Source organism: Rhipicephalus sanguineus, chromosome 2 (genome assembly GCF_013339695.2).
Source record: "Rhipicephalus sanguineus isolate Rsan-2018 chromosome 2, BIME_Rsan_1.4, whole genome shotgun sequence".
In the NCBI taxonomy this organism is placed as follows: Eukaryota; Metazoa; Arthropoda; class Arachnida; order Ixodida; family Ixodidae; genus Rhipicephalus; species Rhipicephalus sanguineus.
In genome coordinates, this window is record NC_051177.1 from 164,151,146 (window position 1) to 164,176,137 (window position 24,992).

General features: G+C 48.5%; 1 non-coding gene across 1 annotated transcript; it reads right to left on the reverse strand.

Moving 5' to 3' along the window:
* Nucleotides 1–10,105: 10,105 nt before the first annotated feature.
* On the reverse strand, nt 10,106–10,178 carry Trnas-gcu (transfer RNA serine (anticodon GCU)). The gene has a single exon. It is a non-coding gene; the product is annotated as a tRNA-Ser (tRNA).
* Between the last annotated feature and the right edge of the window lie 14,814 nt (nt 10,179–24,992).

Here is a 24,992-nt window from a genome sequence, read left to right on the forward strand (position 1 = left end):
CAATCTCGGGCAGTGCTTTCTCTACGTGAACACGTATCGGATTTCTAAGAGACGAGAAACAAGAGCGAATCACACAGACAGTCCGCGTTGCCCACCACGGCTTTTCGATCGCCTGGAGTGGATTGAATACCTCATGCACGCTTAGATATTTTCATTTTCTAGTGAATCCGAGCCACGGTTTCCTTCCCCCTTTCCGCGCTCCAAAGGCCGCTTCTGGCCAGCATTGTCACAGCCCTCGCTTTCTCAGGAAGTTCTACGAGTCTTATTCCGATTGTTCCCCCCCGGCCGCCCCTCGTTCCTTTCAACTTTTTTTTTTTTTTTTCCCTCTTAGTTGACGGGCGCCCAATTTTTGGAAGCCGCCGACGACACTGGATGCATATGCCAGCCAATTACTTCACCCTCTTAGTTGACGGGCGCCCAATTTTTGGAAGCCACCGACGACACTGGATGCATATGCCAGCCAATTACTTCACCCATTAAGCAGGAGCTTGCTTTTCAGGAAACCCTTTCAATATCACTTAAAGTAGGCAGGCGGCATTTTAAACGTACGCCGCCCGAGTACCTTTTTGTCGTCTGTAGCTGCCTTCCCCACCACCTTCTGCAGCTCCTTGGCGGACATTTAAACGTAAACCGCCCGGTTTCTCTTTTTTCTTTTTTTTTCTCCCCGCCTGTAGTTCCCTTCCTCACCACCTTCTGCAGCTCTTTGTGATGGCTGCACTCGTCCTCTCGCTTGGTTGTACCCGCCCCCCCCCTTTTTTTCTCTCTTTTTTTTCTTTCTTTGCAGCTACCTTGAACTCTGACATGGCAGACCCGAACGTGTTTGCAAACTCTCTTACATCCGATTACCTTCACAAGGTAACATCGAACTTCACGTGCACCTCAAACAACCTGATCTACTGCATTGAGTGTGCCACCTGTAAAAAACAGTACATAGGCGAAACTGGACAACCAATTCATGTAAGACTGAACGGCCACCGCGCAGACACAAAGCACAACTTACCAAAAGCAGTAGCCAGCCACTTCAATCAACAAGACCACAATTTCGATCAAGCCAAACTTTACATTCTACAAACAAACTTCCGGTCACCACGTGAGAGGAAATACATGGAATCGTATTTGATACACAAATTTCAATCCCTACACCCATCAGGAATAAATCTAGCTCGTGGTAATTTGGAATCGTTAAAAGCCATAGCATGATTCCTATAATATTAAGAGACATGAAGTACGCTCAGCTTTCAAAAACCTTAACCTATTCGCAAAATAAAATCCCGACCAGCTCCCATAATACACTATCAATATTCTTTTTTAATATCTCTTAACCTTGCATGTAAAAATGTGCACATACGTGTATATATTATTCTCTTAAGATATTTTCATTTTCTAGTGAATCCGAGCCACGGTTTCCTTCCCCCTTTCCGCGCTCCAAAGGCCGCTTCTGGCCAGCATTGTCACAGCCCTCGCTTTCTCAGGAAGTTCTACGAGTCTTATTCCGATTGTTCCCCCCCGGCCGCCCCTCGTTCCTTTCAACTTTTTTTTTTTTCCCCCTCTTAGTTGACGGGCGCCCAATTTTTGGAAGCCGCCGACGACACTGGATGCATATGCCAGCCAATTACTTCACCCTCTTAGTTGACGGGCGCCCAATTTTTGGAAGCCACCGACGACACTGGATGCATATGCCAGCCAATTACTTCACCCATTAAGCAGGAGCTTGCTTTTCAGGAAACCCTTTCAATATCACTTAAAGTAGGCAGGCGGCATTTTAAACGTACGCCGCCCGAGTACCTTTTTGTCGTCTGTAGCTGCCTTTCCCACCACCTTCTGCAGCTCCTTGGCGGACATTTAAACGTAAACCGCCCGGTTTCTCTTTTTTTTTTTTCTCCCCGCCTGTAGTTCCCTTCCTCACCACCTTCTGCAGATCTTTGTGATGGCTGCACTCGTCCTCTCGCTTGGTTGTACCCGCCCCCCCCCCCTTTTTTTTTCTCTTTTCTTTTTCTTTCTTTGCAGCTACCTTGAACTCTGACATGGCAGACCCGAACGTGTTTGCAAACTCTCTTGAAATGTGGCAAGGGCTTTACTCCTCTGCTTTCGAGTTTCTCTCTTTCCAGGCATCAATTACCAACAGCAACAGACACGCCGCCGCTGGACATGACGTCATCACTAACCCCATAAAACTAACACGCCAGGGATGACAAGGCGCCTTTGACAAAGATAGGTCCCCTATCGAAACGTCGGCCAGCCTGATCTGAGGCACTTTCTCCTGTTTTGAAATCTATAACGTGTATCCATCCGTCGGCTCCCTTCTTGATCTTGGACTCCATGCACGCCATGGTAATTCACCAACGCGCATACAAGAAAAAGTAAAGTATGCATGCGGTGCGGCCTATAATGGTCAGGTATTCTCCGCGCGTAAAGTATTCATTCAAACTATCGTGCAGTCAGCGCAATCGGAGAACTGTTTTCTTTAAGAAAGTGCGGACCTCGCCTCCATGCGTGCTTGCCTGGGAGCCCCGCGTTTTTATGGGATACTCGACTTCAGCCTCTGAAAATGTTTTTGGCGCATTGACGTCATACTGAGCGCAGGAAGAAGTAATAAAAAGCCTGGTAAAAATAAAAATTCATTTCACTTCTAAACATAATCAGTAAAAATGAGGCACTCTAAGGAACAAACGAAGTGAAATAATTCGTGGCTCGACTTAGACGCGTATCACCACTCAGCGCACATGCAACGGGAGGAAGAAGAAGACGAGTTTCTGATCTGTTGCTGTTTCTGTACGACTGTGATTTTTTATTGAAATTTACTCGTACCGACGCCTCCGTGGCGGGTACGACGTCGAAAGCAATGACGGACCCTCCACACCCTCTTCCGTCAAGACCAGGGGGCGACCTGCAAGCTTCAAATCGGATTGGTGCTCCTGGGCATCTGAACATGGCTCTGCCAAGGTCATCAAGCTGCTCTGACGTGGATGACATGGAATCCGAAGGTGGATATGTCGAGGCGACAAACCGCCGGCTGAAAAGGAAACTACGCCGGACTTCAAGCGTGAGTGATCTCAACTACAATACACCGTCCTCACAACAGACTCGGCAGACGTACACAATCGCCTACATCCCCGTCGCTGCTACAGGCAACCTGAATTCACTGAATAGGCAAGCGCTCACTGCCTATCTTGGCAGGTTAGCACCAGGACAAATAAGAGAGGTCCGTATTAATCCCAGACGGAACATACTCGCTGTTGATGTGGATACACGAACGACCCTCAACGCATTGAAAGCTGTTACTCAGCTCGGCAGCATACCTGTGCGCTCCTTCGTTGTACATGGAGGCTGCACCATTGCTGGTGTGATTTCCGATGTGGACACGGATATTGATGACAGCGATCTATCAACGCTGATTACCTCCACTGCCCATATCACAGACATACACCGTTTTGGACGGTCGCGATGTGTGAAGATAGTTTTTGAGGGCAACAACTTGCCATCGCATGTGAAAGTGGGCTATGTGAGGCATCCTGTCCGCCCGTATGTTCCTAGGCCATTACAGTGTCGCAAGTGTCAGAAACTTGGGCACGTGAGCGCTGTGTGCGTGAACAGGTTGACATGCCCCCGTTGCAGTGGAGATCACGATGAGTCGATATGCGAGGGATCTAATCTAAAATGCTCCAACTGCGATGGCCCGCATGAGTCAAGGTCGAAGGAATGTCCAAAAATAAAGACTGAGTTGACCGTACTTAGGAAGATGGTACGAGATCACTCCACGCACAGAGAAGCGGCTACCAAGGTGCACCGTCGCCAGAGGCGCTCTCGTAATCGCAGAAGATCAACATCGGCTATGGTACGACAGCCTGTACTCCCTGAAGAGTCAGCGCGTGCTCCTGTTATATCCGAAGCGGGGTCTCTACCTCCAGCCACATCCTGCCTGAAGAGCAACAAGGACGTTACCACATGGCCTTCCCTGCCATCTCGGAGTGCGGAAGCGCAGGCGCCAGAAAGCCAGCATGAACGTGAGACTTCGTCATCGGATGGGCAAATCAAGGCAATGCTTACGCAGTTGATCCGTGCCTTGCGAATGTTACTTGTTGGTGTCAAGACGCCCGTTGCTAAGGCTGCAGTGCAAATTCTAGACGGACTAGAACCAGTGCTTGGTGCTATATAAAAACCAGCACAAAATCATGGCGTCAGCAGCCTCACCACCATCACTGACTGAAAGGATTAACCGTTCTGTTATATTTCAATGGAACGCACGAGGTCTACGAGGTCACCTCGCAGATTTTAAACATAGAATGTTGAAATATCGATTTCCTGTTGCTGTGATATGCGAGCCGAATATGACTTCAGCATTCAGGTTATCTGGATATGAACAATTCACGTCTCAGACGAGTGGAAACCCTAGCAAACTTTTACTATTTGTACGCTGTGACCTCACGTATTCCCAAAACCAAATTCCTGTGCATAGCAGTAATGAGTACGTTTCCATCACTTTGAAGCTAAAACGACGCACGATATCGGTCATTGGTGGTTACATTCCTCCGAGAGGAAGATTTGACGCTGGATACCTGAAACTTGTCATCGACTCGAGCCAAGGACCTCACGTCATCGTAGGCGACTTTAATGCGCATCACCATCTTTGGGGCAGCAGTGTCATAAGTACTCGGGGAAGACAACTTCTAGATTTCACAAGTGATAATGGCCTTCATATTCTCAACGACGGCTCACCGACATATTTCCGTGGCACAACGTACAGCAGCTGTCTCGACTTAGCTATAGCTTCTCGATGCCTTTCATCATCTGCTGCCTGGTGTGCAGACATTGAAACATATGGCAGTGATCACCTACCTACTTACGTACAACTACGATGGTATACCGGCGTTGCAAGCATTCGTAGGCGATACACAGATTGGGAGGCTTTTCAAGATGAGCTAGAAAAGTCGTGTGGTTCCATAGTTTCTCCGACAGAAATTGAAGAACGAATTGCCAACGCAATGCAGACAACAACACGTGTCGTCACAGTATCTAATTCCAGGAAGCCTGTCGATGCCGTATATGAAGAGCTGCGGGCAGTCCGTCGTCGAGCTGAACGCAAACACAGGCGAACAAGATCGATCTTAGACCTGAGGACCTCCCGCAATGTGCAAAAGAAAATTCAGAGGCACTTAGAAAAGCTTGGCCGGCAAAACTGGAAGACATTTTGCACCACCCTGGACCCACGAAAACCATTGTCTAAGATATGGCACGTTGTACGGGCTCTACCATGTTCTGCTCAGCAACTACGTCCCTTCCGCGCATTGGCCATCATCAGGTCATGCAGCGAGAAGCAGATCGCGGAAGAATTCTGCCTACACATCTCTGGCTCTTCAACAACGGTCGTTCCACTGCTTCGATGCGCTCCCCCTACAGCAGACGCCCGTCTCGATCTTCCTTTCACGCTGCAGGAGCTGCGTGCGGCAATTTCTATTTCACAACGCTCCAGTGCGCCTGGGCCTGATGGCATCACCTATTCTACTCTGCGCCACCTTGGCCCTCGAGCGACCGAAGAACTTCTATCCTTGTACAACCTTTCGTGGACATCTGGAACTGTGCCGGCACATTGGAAAACAAGTAAGATCGTGGCATTGCTGAAACCAGGCAAGTCTCCCCGTGATATGGTTTCCTACAGACCTGTGGCACTTGCAAGCTGTGTAGGAAAACTCATGGAACGAATGGTTCTGTTGCGCTTAGAATGGTTTCTGGAGAAGCAAAATATATATCCAGACGCGATGACTGGCTTCCGGAAGGGAAGATCATCAATCGACAGTGTGATCGATTTAGTAACGACCGTTGAACACCAGAAACGGCGCCACCGATTGACGGCTGCAGTCTTCCTTGACATCAAAGGTGCATTCGACAATGTTCTGCATGACGCGATCCTGAATGCTCTTGAAGACTATGGTATTGGCGGCCGTATGCATCAGTGGATAGCCAGCTATCTTCAAGAAAGAATAGTATTTATGACAACTGTAGACGGTGATACAAACAACCATCCCGTCTATCGCGGCGTCCCTCAGGGAGGAGTCCTGAGCCCAACATTATTTAATATTGTACTTGTTGGCCTCGCTAAAAAGTTAGGAGGCAAAATCTCAGTATCTGTGTACGCAGATGACATCTGCATTTGGACCACGAGTCTAACGCGTTTGCAAGTACAGACGAAGCTACAACGTGCGGTATCGATAACGTCCACATATCTTAATAGCCGCGGACTGCAACTCTCCCCGACAAAAAGTGCAATCCTGGCATTCTCGAGAAAGTCAATGGCTTGCTACCCTGTAGTGATAGATGGGAACGTCATACCTTCTGTAACTTACCACAAGTTTCTCGGAGTTATCATCGACCGGGATTTATCTTGGTCGAAGCACATCTCTGCACTAAGAAAAAAACTAGACAGCTTTGTCCATGTCATTCGCCATATGTCTGGAAAATCGTGGGGGCCATCGAAGTCATCTTTACTACAGCTATACCAGGCACTTTTTGTTGGATACCTCCGCTACAGTGCTCCTGTTCTTTCTCGTGTTTGCACATCTGCTGTCCGTACACTCGAGAGTGCTCAGGCCCGCGCCCTCAGAATTTGCCTAGGAGTACCTCGATGTACTTCTACATGGGGTACTATTACAGAAGCACGCGCTTGTCCAGCTCGCGTTTATCTTAAACACGAGCCACTGCGAGTACATCTGAGGTGATTGACAAGGCACCGAGACCATCCACTGAGAGACATTATTAACACACGACCCAATGCTGCATACTCGAAAGCTGTGATGTCGCAGCAAGATCTGCTGCCCTCGAATTATGCACCACAAGCGACTCCCGGAGTACCTCTCTGGACGATGCCTAAACCGATCGTGCGACTCTCGATTCCGGGGATAACAAAGAAGTCAAAAATACCAACCGCTGGACTTAAGCATTTTGCTTTATCGTACATTGCCCATATGTACGGATATACGGTGCATATTTTTGCAGATGGGTCTGTCACGCAGACGTCCTCAGCAGCAGCTTTCACGGTTCCTCACATGGGCATCACGAAACGCTTCAAGATAGCGCATCGGACATCATCTACTGCTGCTGAGCTGACCGGCGTCCGACAAGCTGCCCGCTACATTGTACAACAGAGTCCCGCGAAATGGACATTATTTTGTGACTCCAAGCCGGCACTTCAACTTATCAGCAATTACATGAAGCAAGGAACCGCATACAGTCCTCTGGTGTGTGACATAATGAATATGTTATCTGAGGCGTCTCAATCCGGGCATACCGTTGCATTGCAATGGATTCCCAGTCACTGTGGCATAGCTGGGAACGAGCAAGCTGACGCAGAAGCAAAAATGGCGCACACTAACGGCGAAGTCATATCAATTCAATTTTCCCGATATGACATCAATGGCTTGCTGTCTGAATCTATGAAAACATCTATGACACGCTTATGGAATGACCCTAATTATCGCCAAGAACGTCTTTACAGACTTGACTCTGGTCGTGCTTTTCTGATTCCATTCCGGTTAAGAAGAGACCAGGAAACATTACTACATAGATTGCGGCTGGGTGTTGCGTATACACGAAGATACCTTTTCAAGATTGGGCAGGAGCGAAACCCTAACTGCAGTATGTGTCACACGTCTGAGACTATTCACCACATCCTGTGCGTGTGCCCTCAGTACGCGACCGAAAGACAATCACTTCAGTGCGTCGTAGACCGTCTGGACTCCCGACCTTTTTCGGAGGAGAAGCTTTTGGGTGCTTGGGAGCATGCAGACCAGGCCCAACGAAGTTTAAAGTGCCTATTGAGATTTCTAAGTGATACAGGTTTAGATGCTCGTCTTTAGAGCATGTGCGGCATAAAGACTTTTGCGCGTGCCCTGTCCCCGTGCAAAACAGTGTGTACAGTGACTCATTTGCCATACCATCGTCGCCTATCATCACACCTCCCTCTTTCTCTTTCTTTCCCCTTTCCCCTTACCCCCGTGAGGAGTAGCAGGCTAGAACCCGCTTTCCAGGCCGACCTCTCCTCCTTCTTGTCATTAAAAGCATCTTCTTCTTCCTCTTTAACGTTAAAGACAGCTATTCGGAACCCAAACCGAGATGGCCCCGCTGGTGAATATATTGCGTCTCATATTGATCGGAGGAAGAATTTTTGCCTCATTATGCGTCGAATGAATTTTTATTCTCAGAAGTAATCACGGAAAATATAGCTTAGATCCCCATGCCGAAAATCAGGACAACAATTTGTAATGCCAAATGAAGAAACATTCCATTGATGTAGTCTGCGCTTTCCTTCTTTGTTTCGTGATCCACTTCGATGTGTTTTTATTATATTTTAGGAAGCTACAATGAAAACATATATCTTAAAACGTTGCGAGGAGCACATTATCACAGCATTCACGTGACAAAATGAAAGTAATCTTCATGAGTAGTCCTCGCAGTTCTCATTACAATGAGATGAAGGGGGCTCTAAAGCGTAAACTAGAATTCAAAATTAGAAATCGCGGACGCTCTCCTGTCCAAATGTGCTTCAGATAGTGCACACACTGAAGCGTGACAGTATGCTACCAAGTCGCCGTGTGAAACGGCATTCTTCTATTTCGGGAAAAGAGGTTTGGGATACGTATGCTTGCTGTATAATGACACCGAAGGAAACCAATAACGTAACCGAGCGCTTGCGAAAAAAAATTAAGGCAGCTTCGAACTAGGGGTGCCAAGCCTGAAGGAAGTTTGGAGCTGGGCCGCCTTCTTTGTTTTTCTTCGGTTTTCTCTTTCTTTCCTCCTCTCTTTCTTTCCTCTATCACGACAATGTACTATGCTGGGTCCACAAGAATTCAGTGAATTATTTCCGTCACTGAAATGACGTTTAAAAAATGCACACGATCAGATGGCAACGAAAAAAAGCTCCGTGACAACAGATACCGGGCACACTAACCACTGCGCCGCGGTTGCACACTTTGGAGGCATTACAAACGCACCTTTTATACCTCACACTTTCCTCTAACAGGGCTCTTGGTCGGCGGGATGGTGTCGCCGTCTGGGAGTGGTAAAGTATAGTACTGGATCTTGACCATGGCTTCCGCCATTAACTCCTGCAAAGGGTCGTTGCAACGCGTCCATCCCATTCGCCACGTTTCCAATAGGATAAGTGCAATTTCGTCAACTCCTTAACATACCGCGAGGTATGTTAAGCCGTTGAGTACGGCTACCTGAGTATAGTATTTATGGCTCAGTTCCACAGCTCAAAGCGATGGTTTAGCGCTATCTGGACAAGCACAAGAAAACAATTAACTCTAAGCGGAACTTTCGGAGTAAAAAAAAAAAGATTTGGATAACGCTTTGTTCATTAGCTTTACACCAGAAGAAACTCTCTAAGTATTGAAAACTGCTTCAGCCTCTTCAATTAGAGCGTCGTAAAATGTACAGATGCATCTGTGTCTGTCGAAAATTTTGTTCCTGAGCAAAATGCTGTTGAGGAGCTAAACTAATTCATTTACTTAACAGAAATTTCTCCTCTGAAGATGACGGTCAAGGGAAACGTCATTGTCGGACATCCTACGCCAGGCGGATATGATTAGTAATTTTGTGAATTTTCGGTCGTTTGCAAGAAACGACGTTTAAAATATGTATATTGCCAAGCGCGCTCATTTCTTAATTTTCGTGTTACCGCTGCAAGTGTTCCGAAGCCCGGCTCAGGCCGCGCAGGAATGTGCGGGGTGTTTCCCGATCGGTGTAGAATGTGCTGATGAGATTCCGTGCGCGACGCGAGCAAGTGAGATTTTTCTCGAACTAAAGCCAGCACCAGCGATAACGCAGGAAGGTTCGCTCACGAATGTGTATCTCCGCGTGATTGTGACGATGAAGAAGGCCGCAGCAGACTGGGAAGTACACAACTCTTTATATGGGGGAACTCATGTCCGAAAAATGAAAAGGCTAATAATAATAATATCTGGGGTTTAACGTCCCAAAACCATGATATGATTATGAGAAACGCCGTATTGGAGGGCTCCGGAAATTTTGACCAGCTGGGGTTCTTTTACGTGCACCTAAATCTAAGTACACGGGCCTCAAACATTTTCGCCTCCATCGAAAATGCAGCCGCCGCGGCCGGGATTCGATCCCGCGACCTTCGGATCAGCAGTCGAGCGCCATAACCACTAGGCCACCGTGGCGGGGCGAAAAGTAAAGGCAGTACAGGTAATTCACACTGTACACTGATAGTGGCGAACAGAGAGTCGGTCGTCAGTAATTTTATCGTCGGCAGAACGCGCCGTCTCTTATACAGTAGCCATCAAATTTTCGAGCGTTATCGTTGGTGTGCGCATACGCTCTTGACTATTCGGGTCCTGGCGTAATCTTAACAGAATGGTCTCAAATAGTCACGAAGCTTCCCGAACATTGCCATACGGTCTGCGCGGAGCGCTGCTAATAGATTTTGTGAGATAAGCCTGAATACGTCAAGATAAAGCAACAAATGCGGGTGGAAATGCACCCCTCTGAAGAAGCATAGCCCCGATGCTTAAAACATAACATGGAGCTGAGAAAATGCATCCAACACGAAAAAACCACAATTAAGCAAGCAAAAGATCGAACGGCTTAAGGCGCACGACATCAATATCTTCATGCCGTGAGCTACGACGCTAAGAGTTTGTAATGTGGGCCGGAAAGACCTTGTGGTCCAGTGGGCGAAACGTCGAAGTACCTTGTAACGACCGACGTATCTGCGAATAAGCTTCTCGCTATGTCCGCGGCTGCGCATCGGCGTCCAGACCAACACACGGTCATCGGGTTGATGTTCCATGTGCTGTTGTGAAGATTATAGTAAAGGCTGTCGATGCTCTGCTGGTTCTTGATATGCAGGCGGGGGAGTTGTCGAGCTTCTTCGCAACGTTGCAATTGAGCGGGGACTTAACGATTGTCTCCGTCGGTGGCAGTTGGCAGCATTGCGTCGAGCGTCGTTGCCGGTTTTCTTCCGTAGACAAACGTCTATGGCGTCACCTGCGTCGTTTCTTGTACGGGCGGGTTGTATGCAAAGCTCACGCACAGAAGAATGACATCCCATGTCTTCTGCTCGACGTCGAAGTAGATGGCCGGCATGACGGTTGTCCGATGGTGGCTTGTCTAGCTTTATCTCACGATCGCTTGAGTTACGTGCGCAGTAAAGACCGCACCTCTGTCTGTGACGAGCACCTCTCGGGCGCTATGACGCAGGATGATGTTCTCAACGAAGAACTTGGCTACCTTGATGGCACAGCATTTGGGAAGGGCCCTTGTTTCGGTGTAGCGGGTGAGGTAGTCTGTAGCTACGACAATCCACTTGTTTCCGAAATTCGACGTCGGGAACGGCCCATTAAGTCCATACCGATTTGCTGGAACGGTCTGCGAGGCGGTTCGATGTTCTGCGGAAATCGCGCTGGCGTTGTCGGCGTTGTCTTGCATCGCCGAAAGTCACGGCATGTCCTCCAGTAACGAGCCAGTTTGGCGGTAAGGCGTCGCTAGTAGTACTTTTCTTGCATCCTCGAGAGCGTGCGGGAAAACCCGAAGAAGCCAGGTCGTGGTGCAGGCCCTGCAGGACTTCTGGTCGCAATGCTAAAGGTAGAACGATGAAGTAGTTGGCCTGGGCAGGAGAGAAGTTCGTCTGTCCGAGGGCGCCGTGTAACAAGAAAAATGGCGCCAATCCTCGCCTGAATACTTGCGATACAACGGTGGTCTTATCTTCGAAGAACTCTGCAAGGCTTCTCAGTTCTGGGCAGCTTAGGTTTTCGGAGAAGTCGCCGGCAATTCTGGGACCCAAAACGCTGTCTTCGTCGATATAGTCATGCGGGGACTGCTCAACTGATGTGCGCGACAAGCAGTCGGCGCCAGACTGCTTTCTTCCGGACTTGTAAACAACGGTAATGTGAAATTCTTGAAGCCTCCGGCTCCACCGTGCGAAACGCCCTGAAGGACCTTCAAGCTTACTACTAAACACAAGGCACTGTGGTCGCTCACGACCTTGAAAGGCCTGCCGCAATGGTAGGGACGATACTTTGATGTAGCCCAAATGATGGCAAGGCACTCTTTTTCTGTCGTCGAATAATTTGATTCGGCGCTCAACAGAGACCGTAAGCGACGACCCTTTCTCTACATTCTGTCCGTTGCAAAAATACGGCTCCAATTCCTACACAGCTTGCGTCGGCGTGTATTTCTGTATCTGCGCGTTTGTCGAAGTGTGCGAGAATCAGTTGCGACTGCAGGCGTCGTTTCAGTTCTCGGACTGATTCTTCCTGCGGCGTTTCCATTTAATCTCGACGTCGGCCTTGGTCAGCTTAGTAAATGGCTCGGCGATGCCGGCATAGTTTTGGCCCAACCGCCTGTATTAAGCACACAGGCCGAGAAATCGACGCAACGACTTCTTGTCGGTGGGTGGCTGGAATGTAGCGATGGCAGCTGTCTTCTGCTGGTCGGTGTGGACTCCGGAGTTGCTGATGACGTGTCCTGGGTAAAAGGAGCTCTTCGTACACGAATTGGCGTTTCTTCGGTTTAAGTGTTCGGCCAGATGACCTGATTGCTTGCAGTACTGTTTCGAGGCGCCAGAGGTGTTCGCCAAAGCTTGGAGGGAAAAAGACGGCGTCATTTATGTATAGCAGACAACCCTGGCCCTTTTGATCAGCCAGCACTGTGTCTATAACGCGCGGGAACGTCGCAGTCACCAATGAAAGACGAAATGACGTGACCTTGACCTTCCCCTATGGTGCTATAAAGGCAGTCTTCTTCTCAGGGTCTACTCGTCGACCTCAATTTGCGAATAGCCGTCCTGAGGTCCATCGAAGAAAATTACTTGCGTTACAGAGTCGATCCAAGGCGTGGTCTATCCATAGGTGTGGATATGCGTCCTTCCTCGTGATCCTTGCAGGCGGCGGTAATCGACACAAAAACGCAGAGTGCCATGCTACTTCTTTAAAAAGCGCGAGAAAACCACAACAGACAGGAAGGAAGGAGACAGGACGACGCGTCGTCCTGTCTCCTTCCTACCTGTCTGTTGTGTTTTTTTCGCGCTTTTTAAAGATGAACTTCAACCAACTCGCTCAACTGTCCCTACAATCCTACTTATTCACCAAGACTACTGGTGATGGCCCCGGTCTCTTGGAAGGCTGTATTATGTCATCCTCCAGCATTTCGTCGACTTGTCGCTTTATAGGTTCTCGTTCATGCGTTGAAATCTGGTCAGGACTCTCACGAACTGGTCGAGCCTTTTCTTCCACTATGATGCGGTGCTTAGCAAGGGGCGTTTATCTGACCCGCGATGATGACGAGAAACAGTCCTTGTATTATTATAGAAGGCATCGAAGCTATTGCTCTTGGCGAGCGCGAATACTTGGGTTGACGTCGAAGGAATGTTAATGCATCGGGGTCCTCGTTGTGGCTCCGTGAGAATCTGAAAGGCAAACGCACCGCTGATGGCCACGATTTATTCGATGCATGTAATCGCCGTGCCCCTATTCAGGTGTTGGTATTCTTGGCTGAAGCTCGTCAGCATCGCTTCCTTTTCCGTCACACAACCGAGCAATGCCTCTTGCGACGCAACTTTCATGGTCCAGCAGCAAACGCTGAGCGCTCTCAATGACACCTTCGATGTCTTCAACTTTTCCAGAGCCGGTGAGAATTACGAAGCTGGAGCGAGGCGGAAAGATGACATGATCCTGGAACCCGTTCAGGGCACGCTGACATGGGATTGTATCCGGTGGTGTCGCTTTGTCCCACGATAAAATTATCGACTTAGTTCTTAAGTCCGTGAGGGCGCTGTGATGGTTTAAGTCCATGCCAAGTATGATATCCCTGGAGCAATGTTGGAAGAATACGAAGCTGGCAGGATAAGTGTGATTATTGATGGTGACTCTTGCTGTGCAGGTTCCAGACGCCGTTATTAGATGGTCTCCAGTGTTCCGGATTTCGGGGGCATCCGAAACAGTCTTAAATAACTTCGCGTTCGCGGTGAACGAATACCTGACCACGGAATAGCCGGATTTCTTGTCGACGAGAGCGGTGAACTGCGGCCGCCGAATGGAACGTCGAGGTCTCTAGTTGATCGTCATGCGTTGCGGTTAGGTCGTGGCGCGAGATCCAGAGGCTACGTAGGTTCGCTCCGCTGCTTCCATGTGGTGTCGTCAGGTCTTCTTTCGGCCGTGAAGATTCGACGTCAAGGCTCCGTTCGGCTTCCGGTGTGTTCTTCAAATTTCGTCACGGTGTCGTCGTCGGCGGCGGCAAAAGATCTTTGATATTTCGTAGTATCTCCACCGCACCTCTATCGTTTGCTGCGGTTAGTTTTCCGGAAATGGGCTCGCGGATTGGCCCCGAGTAGCGCCGGTGTACTGCCGGCACTGCGGTAAGATGTAGCGTCCTGCTGATAGTGAACGCGGCGGTCGTCGAGGTCCCCACTCGGATGCGGCAAGATAGTCGGCGACGTCCCGCGGCAGTTCACTTCGCTGTGGACGTGGTGCGTTGGCAGCAAAGCGACGCAGGCCCATTTCGCGATATCGGCAGTGGTGGGAGGTATGGCCGGCTTCTCCGCAAGGGTAGCAGTGCGGACGATGGTCAGGGGCGCGCCTAACGTCGGTATTCCTCGGCGCCTATCGCTGGCCGACAGGGTTGGCGGTGGTGACGTGGGTGATGGTGGTGTCTGGTGACGGAACTGCGGTGGTGTGGCGTCTTGACGTGGATGGGGAGGGTGAGATTTGCGACACACTGCAGCAACTTATAGCTATCGAATGAGGCTGCAGTGATTCTGGAATTCCCATCGATTTCCGTACTTCTTGACGCGAACGTGCGGTGCAGTTCTCGTGCAATAACCCACATCGTCTCGCGCAGGTCGTCGGAGCGGACTCCTTAGATTTCGTTGATGTGCGGCGTGGAACGAAGATTGTATTGCCGGCTGCGCATATCCAAGCGTCTTCTCAATCGTCGTTGCCCCATTGACAAACTCTTGGACACTGTTCGGTGGGTTCCTCTTCAGTCCCGCGAAGAGCTCCTGCTTGACTCCTCGCATGAGGAGGCGAACTTTCCTCGCTTCAGGCATTGCAGGGTCTGCGTGGCGGAATAGGCTGGTCATCTCTTTTAGGGACGAAGTACCTTAGGGTCTAGGCTTGTCCGTTTTCCGTCCGTCACGGTGCAGCATCATGTAAAATTGAAACCGAAATATCTGTGAACAAAAGGTTAACAAAAAGAAAATAAAAGGCCAAGACAACGTAAACAAGAAGAAAACAGCCAAAACACCGTAAAAACACCGACATTAAAGCGGCTATCAATCATGACAGCACAATGCAGCACGTTGCAGTAAAAATACACGAGGAGGCGCTGCGGTGCAAATACGTATAAGCACGTTCCATACCGCACATTTTCCTTCTGCTATGCATTAAAACGAACGTGAACGCACTCTCGCCCGCGAACGGCAACGCCTACGCCAACAACCAGCTGCTACTCCGGAGGTGAGGGCGCGGGAAACAGCGGAAAAGCGGCAACGCCGCCAACACGCTGCTACTTCGGAGGCGTGTACGCGGGAGGCAGCGGCAAAGAGTGAAAAACGCCAAGCGGACCCGAAGTTGAGGGTGCGGGAAGTGGCTGCTCAACGGCAACGCCGACAACAAGCTACCCCGGAGTTGAAGGCGCCAGAAGCGTTGCCTATATACCGGAGATGGGAGGCGCCAATGCTGGCCGATCAAGCGGCATTTCCTCGACCGGAGCTTCGGGCACAGCCGCAAAGTGTGTGATCGCCTGTGATTTGATAACGCGTTGACCAAAATCACCAACATACGAAACGAACAGTCCAAGCCAACGCCATTCTGCTCTGCAGCAAGAGTTCGCCGGTGGTGATCAAAGTGAGTAGATGGTTTGCTCGACGTGCAAAGATTCCTTGGTAGCTGCCAAGGTCCCTGCAATGAGTGTAAAGTATGGTTACTGCATCCCGCCCAAACCAGAGCACCTGCCCGAGTTCAGCACCGTACAAGAAAGATTAATCGCTCCGTGGCTCCCGTTCATGAGCATCAAGCGTTTAACGCACGGCAATGGGCAGTACGGAATCAATGTCAAGTGGTGAACGCGCCGATAGACGTGCAGTAAACGGTGCAATGTCTTCCTAGGAACATGCCCGACGATGCAGTCATAATAAAACTTTGTATGTACTGAACGCACGCGTTGTCACTCATTTACATGAACGAGTGGGTAATATCACGCGTAATTTCCGGAACCACCGAATGATCCCCAGTGCTTCGCCGACTCGTCAAGATTCCTTTCGTGAAAATTCGTGGATTTTTTTCATTTGACTCCTTACATTCCGTGAAAAGCGCCACGTTTTCGTTTGGCAGCTGCGCACGGGTTTCGAGCAGAGTCTCAGCCCAGTCCTTGCGGACGACGCTCGTGAATGCAGCAAAAAACCTGGTGCGAAAATGTCCCACATTGTCAGGGTACGCTTTTGGTTCTAGAACAACATCTGAGTGGCGTATTCCAAGGCGAAGTAGACATGCCGTAGCTTGTCTTCAGTGCTTCAGGTAAACGGCCACGCGGTCGTACGTTTCGAGCCGTCTTTCCGGGTCTTCGAATGATGATCCGCGGAAGCTTGCCGGCTCCTTGGGTTCTTGTAGCACGACTGTCGCGGGCGTTGGCAAGTCGCTGTCATCGTTGCCGCAGGCGTGGTCATGGCCTTGGTCTTGCGGGTCTTATCAATTAGGGGCCCGTACTCTGGTGGTAGGCCTTGCTCTCTGCGGCTAGCTCGCTGGTCGGTGTTGGCGTCGATGTCTCCTTCGCGACTTGGGCTAGCTACGGCTTGACGCGGGTGTCCGGAACATGAACGAGCAGCACCTCCACCAGATGTCACGTGGCTGTGACGGTGAAGAAGGCTGCAGAAGGACTGGGATGTACACGACTCTTTATTTCGACGGAACTGTGCGGGGAAAATGAAGATTCAAGGTGCAAGCAATTCACGCGAGCGGAGAACCGAGCGTCGGTAACCTGATAATCGGCGGAACGCGTCGTCTTTTACACAGTAGCCATCGAACCTTTCAGCGATATCGCTGGTGCACGCGTAAGATCTCCACTAAACTTGATTGTTCGCGTCCTTCGCGTAATTCTAAAAGAATGATCTCAAATAATCGCGAAGCTTCCCGAAAAATGCGGCGCGGCCTGCGCCAGGCATTGCTAACATTTTTTTGTGGGTGAAACCAGAATGCATCAAAATAAAGCAGGAAATGCGCGTGGAAATATAAATTGACGTAGATCGCGTACGGTCAGGTTACCGACGACCGGCAATTTTGTTCGACGCTATCATTGCATTGAGTGTCACTTCTTTCTCGGCAGGAGTTCGCCACATCATGTGTTTCGTTTTTACCTGCTTGACAACACATTCTTCGCCGCCACAACCACGTGATCACATGCTATAGGCCTACATTTTTGCGATAAATTTTACAAGATAATGTTGTGGAGATCTAGCCTGTAATCTATTGGTTTGCTCAACTTTTCGCCGCAGTGTTTGCAATGTCTGCAAAAGGCTGCTCTAGAATTCTTTCTATGTGCCCAACGTGGCGCCCTGGTTCACAAACCACGTCCGTGCCGTCTCGTCCGAAGGGAAATAAACGAGCTTTAAGCTGGCCTTTTTGTGGCGACTTTCCCTCCACTTGTTATGCAGCGCCACGCGCTCGAATTGATCGAGTCAATCTTGAAGACGGTCGTACTGAGCGTAAGTTGCAAGGAAAGTTGTTGGTTCCTCCGGCTGTTTAACTAGGCCTGACGTAGGTGTCACAATTCTAACTTGTATTCATGCTATCTCTGTTGCAGAGTCATGGTCCTCTGAGGAATACTGTATTGAGGCGATTCTCACTTTTTTGTGTCTGTGCGTCTACCGCGGGCTGTTTTCACCGACGTGACCCGACTCGTCTGATCTCTGGCTTGGGCTCTTGCCAATGTGAATGACCTCACACTTGTTACAATGCGCCTCTTTCATTTTCCTGTGCTGTCCCCTGCCGCCTTGGTAGGATTTGATAGGGGCCGTGACAACCTGTATTGCCAGAAGCAGAGCCTCCGAGAAGAAGAGGCGCTTCGCGAGTTTTTCGCAGGCAGAAGGGCGCATGCGCTGGGGCATGGAGAAAAGGGCGAATCGACGATGAGGCGGACTTCCTCTTAGAAAAGTCTTCACAATTATTATGATCTGTGTTTTGTGTAATTTCTTTGTTTTAAACAAACGTTGCGTAGGCGTGCAGCTACAGTAAAACCTCGGTGATACGATCACGGCTCGTACGAATTTCGGGGTGATACGAATTTTTATGTGGTCCCGGTCAAGGCCCATTAGCCTGCAATGTTTGGAGTACGGTTGTTGCGAACTGATTTGCACCCCGCGACGTTTGATACGAACGTACGCTAGCGCACAGGTACGAATAGGTGCTGCCCGCGCTGTCGCGGAATACACGGTAGTCACGCGAGGTCGCGAGCATGCGCGCTGCGCGACAATCAACAGTGCGTCGTTGCCTCAGAGATCGTGCGCGCGAATCTTGGAGGCCTTTAGGCACCTTCACGTTTAGATTACAGTCGGAGTTGACGTCGCGCTTTCTTTTTTCCAACGCGTTGACGCGTGCTCCTGTGCTCGAGCAAGCAGCCTCTTTGTACTCTGTTAACACGTGCCTGCCACGTCGATGCAGGTCATGTCCCCGCAATGAAACGTTCTATGAAAAGACCGAAACTTGGGCTGCGGGTCCATTATGAAGTCCCATTAAAGCTGGACCAAGACCCCAAGAGACGAAGCGAACGGTCTTGGCGAATGAGCTTGGCCTCTATCTATCGTGTGCAAAGCGCTTAAGTCACTTTCGCCGCAGTACTCTGGTGTCATGCAGAAAAGCGTAGTAAGATTAGGGAGGGGTTACTAGCGGTCACGGGTCACAACAGATCTGGTTCACTGATTACACACACGCGAATGTACGATATATTTACGAGTACAAGTATGATCGTTGACGTGTAAAAGCTTTACTGGCAATCATTCAGAGCTGTTCATGACGTCGCTGTGGCCCTGAGAAACACTGAAACAAAACGTATGCCAACTTTTCTTTGTCGCGTACTAATTTTCCATGTTTTCTGGTGATAAGAATTTCGGATGATACGAGTATTTTTGGTAACCCCGCGAGATTCGTATTACCGAGGTTTTACTGTATATGGCGTGCGCGAGTTTTTAAAGTCTTACCAAAGAGCTCAGGCAACATTCTTAAACAAAAGTGGCCCTACTAAAAATGCATTCCCCTTTTTGCTTGTAATAAGGGCAGTGCGTTGTCAGTCATAGAATCCTGCATTTTACACTCAAGAAGAGGCGACGAAGTTCATTTGATGCTAATCGCAGCTATTCTGGAATTGTTTGAATACATGACGCACAGCCTTGTAGCGGATTCTTACTTATAAATTTTACGAAATTCACCCGTATATCGACAGCGGAAATTTGTTACCGTGAATTAATAGGTGAGTCTTGAATGCCGGAAGACTGTCGCTCCAAGATACGACGAAAAAGACACAAGGTCAAAAACGGGATGTGTTGCAGTGCCGTGTTCGTGTCTTTGCACTCGGTACTTGTACCTCGGTTTCTCGTGTTATATCCCACCATGTCTACAGCAATAACCAAGACAGTATCTACAGAACAAATAATAACTGAGACATAGATAGACATTAATGCTGCAAAAGCATGCCCACAGCGACTTTGTGATATGCAAGGATGAGTTATTTAATGCTAAAAGCTATAATTCTATGCAGTAATGCGTGGGTGGAAACGTTAGAATTCTAGCTCATAGCAAGTAAAATAATATGAATGTTCCTCAGCGAAAGTTACCTGCGTTTCACGACTTTACGAAGTAGTCACAGACTTTCTTTTGCAATGCGTAAGAACGCTGCGAAGTTGTAGGAACTGCAAGTGAGAGTGAACATTCGAGGCCAAATTTTTAGGCAATAAAAAAGCGCGCTTTTGGCGCCAGAAATAGGCTGGCAAAACAACGCTTTAGGGCTCCAACATCGTAACTGTAAGCGCAATGAATTTTTCACATAGATACCAATATTTTCATTATACCTATATGGTTAAGAGCCAATAATTTCAAACGCAGACGTGCGCGACCTGTATCTACAAGAGGAAAACGAAAAACACGGTTCATCCCCTGTCATAGGAATCGGTATATCTCGACAGTGAAACGTGTACTAGAAGAGGTACTTGGGTTAGTTGGTGGTAATTCATTGCGCAAGGACAACAGTGCCAAGGAAGACAACGATCAAGATAGATCTGGGTCAGCGTCTTTGTCGTGCCTTTCTTGGTCCTTGTCTTTTTAGCGATGTTGTTCTTGCATAGTGAAGCGTGCCTTCACAAAAGTCGTCCTGTGTTCACTGTACATTCATAAATGCAAGCTTGCACAGTCTGCTGGTGTTTGGTGGCTATAGCACCGTTTGATGCGGAAGCACCTACGTTGGCGCCTGGCGGTACGCATCCATTCCTACGACTAACGTCAATGATCAAGATTGAAAGTTTGTGGTAGCTGAAGTAGTTAACATATACATGGACGCAGCGTATGGTGAATCCTGCACAATGATGGCATCAACAAACACATATTCACTAGTACTCGATATGCGCTCATGAAAAACGTCATTTGCGGAGAGAAACGACAAGCTGTGCGCTATCCATTTATTGGGTAAAGTATACATTTCCGCTCATGCACACACAATCACATACTGCTTCAAGAACGAGAAAGGCAGATTCCGTAGCTTGAGCCGTGAATGCGCGAAGACGTCCCGCAGCCCGCTCGCGTGTGTCACTGCAACAAAGCCCTCACTCAAGGAAATGAAGGGGAAATCGCGCAGCCAGCATCCGCGGCTCTGAGTAGGGCGCCTTGATTCCAGCGTTCAAAGCAAGAACGCTGACATCGAAGCGCCTGAGCGCTTAGACTATAGAAGCGCGTCGTGTCGCCGCTCGTTCGTGTCATGCAGTGCTTCACTTCACCACTCCAAGACGGCGACACCGCCCCACGCCAACAAGGTCACTGCGAAAGGGACAGGATGCGATAGCTAAAAGGCGCGTTTGTGAAGGCACATGCATGAAAGTCGGTGGCGCAGTCGGTAAAGCGCCCGACTCCCATGGTCGCGGACAGAGATGTAGTGGGTCACCCAAATCACCAAAACGTTTCCTTCTGTTTCTCTTAGTCATGTGTTCGTGTGCATTTTACCGACGTCACATCCGTGACGGAAATGATGTCGGTGTAGTCTTGGTGAAGCTCGGATAAAATGTTTGCGGTTAAAATGCGATTTCTTATGATGGAATAAAGGCGCCAAAAGTTGACCATAGCCCTGCGATGGTCATTTTTCCAGGATAGTTCGCAGACCACGATCTATCCGATTATTCTTTAGCAAGATGAGTCAAGTGTCTTCTGTCGAATCAACAGACTCCTGAGTGTCTTTGGCTGAGAAGGGCAAAGGCTGACTAGGGCATGGCTGAGAAGGGCAAAGCAAGAACAGATATACAGACCTCTGAAAAACCAGAAGGGAGGGATGAGTCCTATAGGCAGGATGAAATCGCGTAGAGCCAGTTTCTCCCCGGGCGGTGAATGTTTTAAAAAGTAAATTACCAATACAACAAGAGCCGTTTGCACATGAGAGTTTTTTTTTGCTGTTCACTCTCCTTTCCCTTCAAGGCGCTACGGTTTTGCATTCGCCAACCGCTCACGCTATGTCAGAGCGACGGCGTAAGCTGGCCGGCGCGTCCCTCTTAACCGCTGCCAGCGGTTGTTTTCCGAGATTTGGCTGAAACAGAGGACTAGAATGAACTAGGATAAACTAGGTAAGGATAGGTTGAGAGGACTAGGCTGGCGCCTTATCCTGTCTTCTCTCTTTTTTTTCTTCCTTGTATCTGTTGCGCCACAAATATTTCATTTAAGCGCATAGATTTTCGAACAATGTTGAGCAGTAACATGAATAAATGTCTCAAACTGCACACGAAAACGAAGCTTGAGGCTAAATATTATTCATACAGGCGTCGATTTTGAAAATAGGCATTCATAGGCAGTATAAGAGCAGTATAAATGTCCTTCATAATCTCTCAATTCGTGTTCGTACAAGTGGGGCGATAGAAGCGCAAGGAACAAAATAGTATGCCTAAAACTCAGTCTCTCGCACTGGACAGTACGATAGTCACGTGTGTGACATAACGTATGCTGACATTTTGTGCGCGTATTGATATTGCTGCTGATATTTTAAATATGTCGATAGTTCCCCCCACTTTAAGTATCAAAATTTTCAAAGTCCTTTATGCGCTTGCTTTGTGTACGCCTTGCAAAGAGACCAACTTGAGCGAACAGGGTGACAAGAGCGCCACTGTCAAGTTATTCATAATTCAGCACCTACTTTATGTAGGCATAATTCAGCAAATATTTAGTGAAAGTACAACCTAAACACTTGACAAAGTCTAGTCCAAGTGCTATAGTAATTGCTCATTACCTTGCTTCTAAACCACAAATTTGAGTATGCATGGTGAAACACATGTAAAGCCTGGGCTTTAAAGTTGTTCTGCGGGATCCCACGAGATGGCCGACGGATTTTGTTCGGAGAAATTGACAAGAGCCACTTGCAGCACAAAACCCACACAGAAATCCGTACGGACGTCTCAGAAAAAAAACGTTTATAGTAGTTAAAAATTCGTCCTGGTACGCCGATCGAAATCGAGAGCACCGCTTTTCAGTGGGTGAGATTCTAGCGATTCGCTCCGCTAGGACGAATAATGAACAACTCGAAGTATAAACATCAAATATTGCAAATTAGTTCTGCTGAATTCCACAAAGTGGAGGAAACAATATGTAGCGGCGTATTGACAAGCAACCGTTCATAGCGCAAATTCACACGGAAATCCATACGGGTTTCTCAGAAACCAAGCTTCTTCGTGGACCGAAAATTCCTACTGGTCCGGGTATATCAAACGGGTAGTTTTCAATTTTTGTTTTCATGACCTCTCCGCGAGAAGAGATTCGCCCTCTGTGGGCCAATTACTAGCACGCTGGTTAGAGCGACAGCCCCGGAAATGCGTTGGTCCAGGGTTTGATCCTCGGACCAGGACGAAAATTTCCGAGAATTAGGAAGATTTATTTCTGGGAAACTCAGATTTCCTTGTGGCTTTATGCTACAGACGGGTGGCTGCCGGTTGCCTCTTTTATAACTCCTCCACCCCCTTGTGGGATTCTGCAGAACTGCTTTGAAACATACAAATATGCAGTGTCAAGCAACATTTACCCAATTCCAAAACATACCTGACGAATCACATTCTAAAGCCCCAACCGCATGCACGCGATTTTCGGGCGACAGCGACGAGCGACAGCGACGAGCGACATGATTTGCTGTCGCGGAGGGCCATCCATCGCCGTCGCTTGTCGCGTCGCAGCTTTCTGGAAAACTAGAAAATATCGCTTGTCGCCCGGAAGTGAGCGTGACGATTTCCGGCAACATGGCAGCATCACCGATCCTCGCTTCGGTTGCAATTTGCTCTTGATGCTTCCAATCGGCGCGTACTTCAATGAATGCAAGTTATAGCCTACCTTCTTTGCAACCCCATCTCACGTGGAGAGCGAGGCAGCGGCCGTATTTTGTCGTTAATTTTGATCGACGGCTCGTTTTGATGTTTCGTTGGTAGCTTGCTGCAATGATGGTAGCTTGCTGCAATGTCAGTTTAAAGGGTTTAAAGTGCGTCGTAGCGTCGTAGACGTCGTAGATGCGTAGTAGATAGATAGCGTGCGCTTCCGTGCGCCCACTCGAGGTCACAGCAGATACTACTGTCGCAGTTAAACAAAACATTGCAAAAAAAAAGAAAATCCCGTAATGCTGCTGTCACTTCCTTATCTCACACAAGTCAATAATAAATTTGACATGCTGCCATTCATCTACTCTGTAATTCTTTTTTGCAATTTACCTGCGTGCACGCAATAGTTTTAAATCTAGCAACCATGACACTTTGTCGCGAACATGTGGGTGCTCCCGTCGCGACGCGACATCGCGACGGAGCCCGTTTGTCGCTGTCGCTCGTCGCCGTCGCTCGAAAATCGCGTGCATGCGGTTGGGGCTTAAGGATGTCGTAGAATGAAGTAAGCATAGTCGAGAACGAAAAGTTAGGCGGCGTTTGGAAATTAAGAAGTTTACAGAAATTAAATGCAAACATTTGGATACAGTTGGGAGACTCCTCCGAACTGCAATGAACATATTATAGGCTAAGTATGAGGAATAACATTTTGCATATATTTTATGCTGTCATGCACTATGGCAGTCCTGTTATTTGAAACTCTAGCGCTCGCACTACTTACACGTATGAAAGCATCAATAAAACAGTTTGCAATGATAGGCGAGCTCATTGAGTGTGCCGTAAACTGCGTCAGTAAATTTGTCTTCATCGATTCATACTAATTTAAAATTGTATGTTTCAGGTATGCTTTCCAGTGTTTGAATTTGTCTTTTGTGTTCCCCCGACAAAAAAGGGGAATTATGTATTTTTGTTGCATTGCTTCTCAGCAAATTTATGGGTAGAGGGACCCAAGTCAGGCAGAGGTAATCGGCCTTTAGTCCCTGCAGCCCAGGCAAATTTAATTTTGTCTAAATAAGCTGAATGAATGAATGAATGAAAAAGCTATCCTACGCTCAGTAAAGAGGTTCACGTTCATACGAAAGAGGCGACAAACTGGGATATGTTGAGTGGTCAGCCTGCATTTCTACGAAGCAAGTGCGCATTCATTTCTCCATCTTGCTTCCGGTAAAGGACAGCAAGCTGAGACGACCTTCAAAAGTGGCAGTGCTGACCAAGAAATCAGCAGCAGGTGAAAGTCGATTGCAGAATTAAGAAAATGCTCAGTTGACTTTGCGAAACAAGGAAATTCTTGCAGTCGCAAATATAATCCTGAAATGCATATCTTACTGCATACAGTAACACAATTAGATGAATGACGCTGAAAGCATAAACCGTAAACCGGGACCCT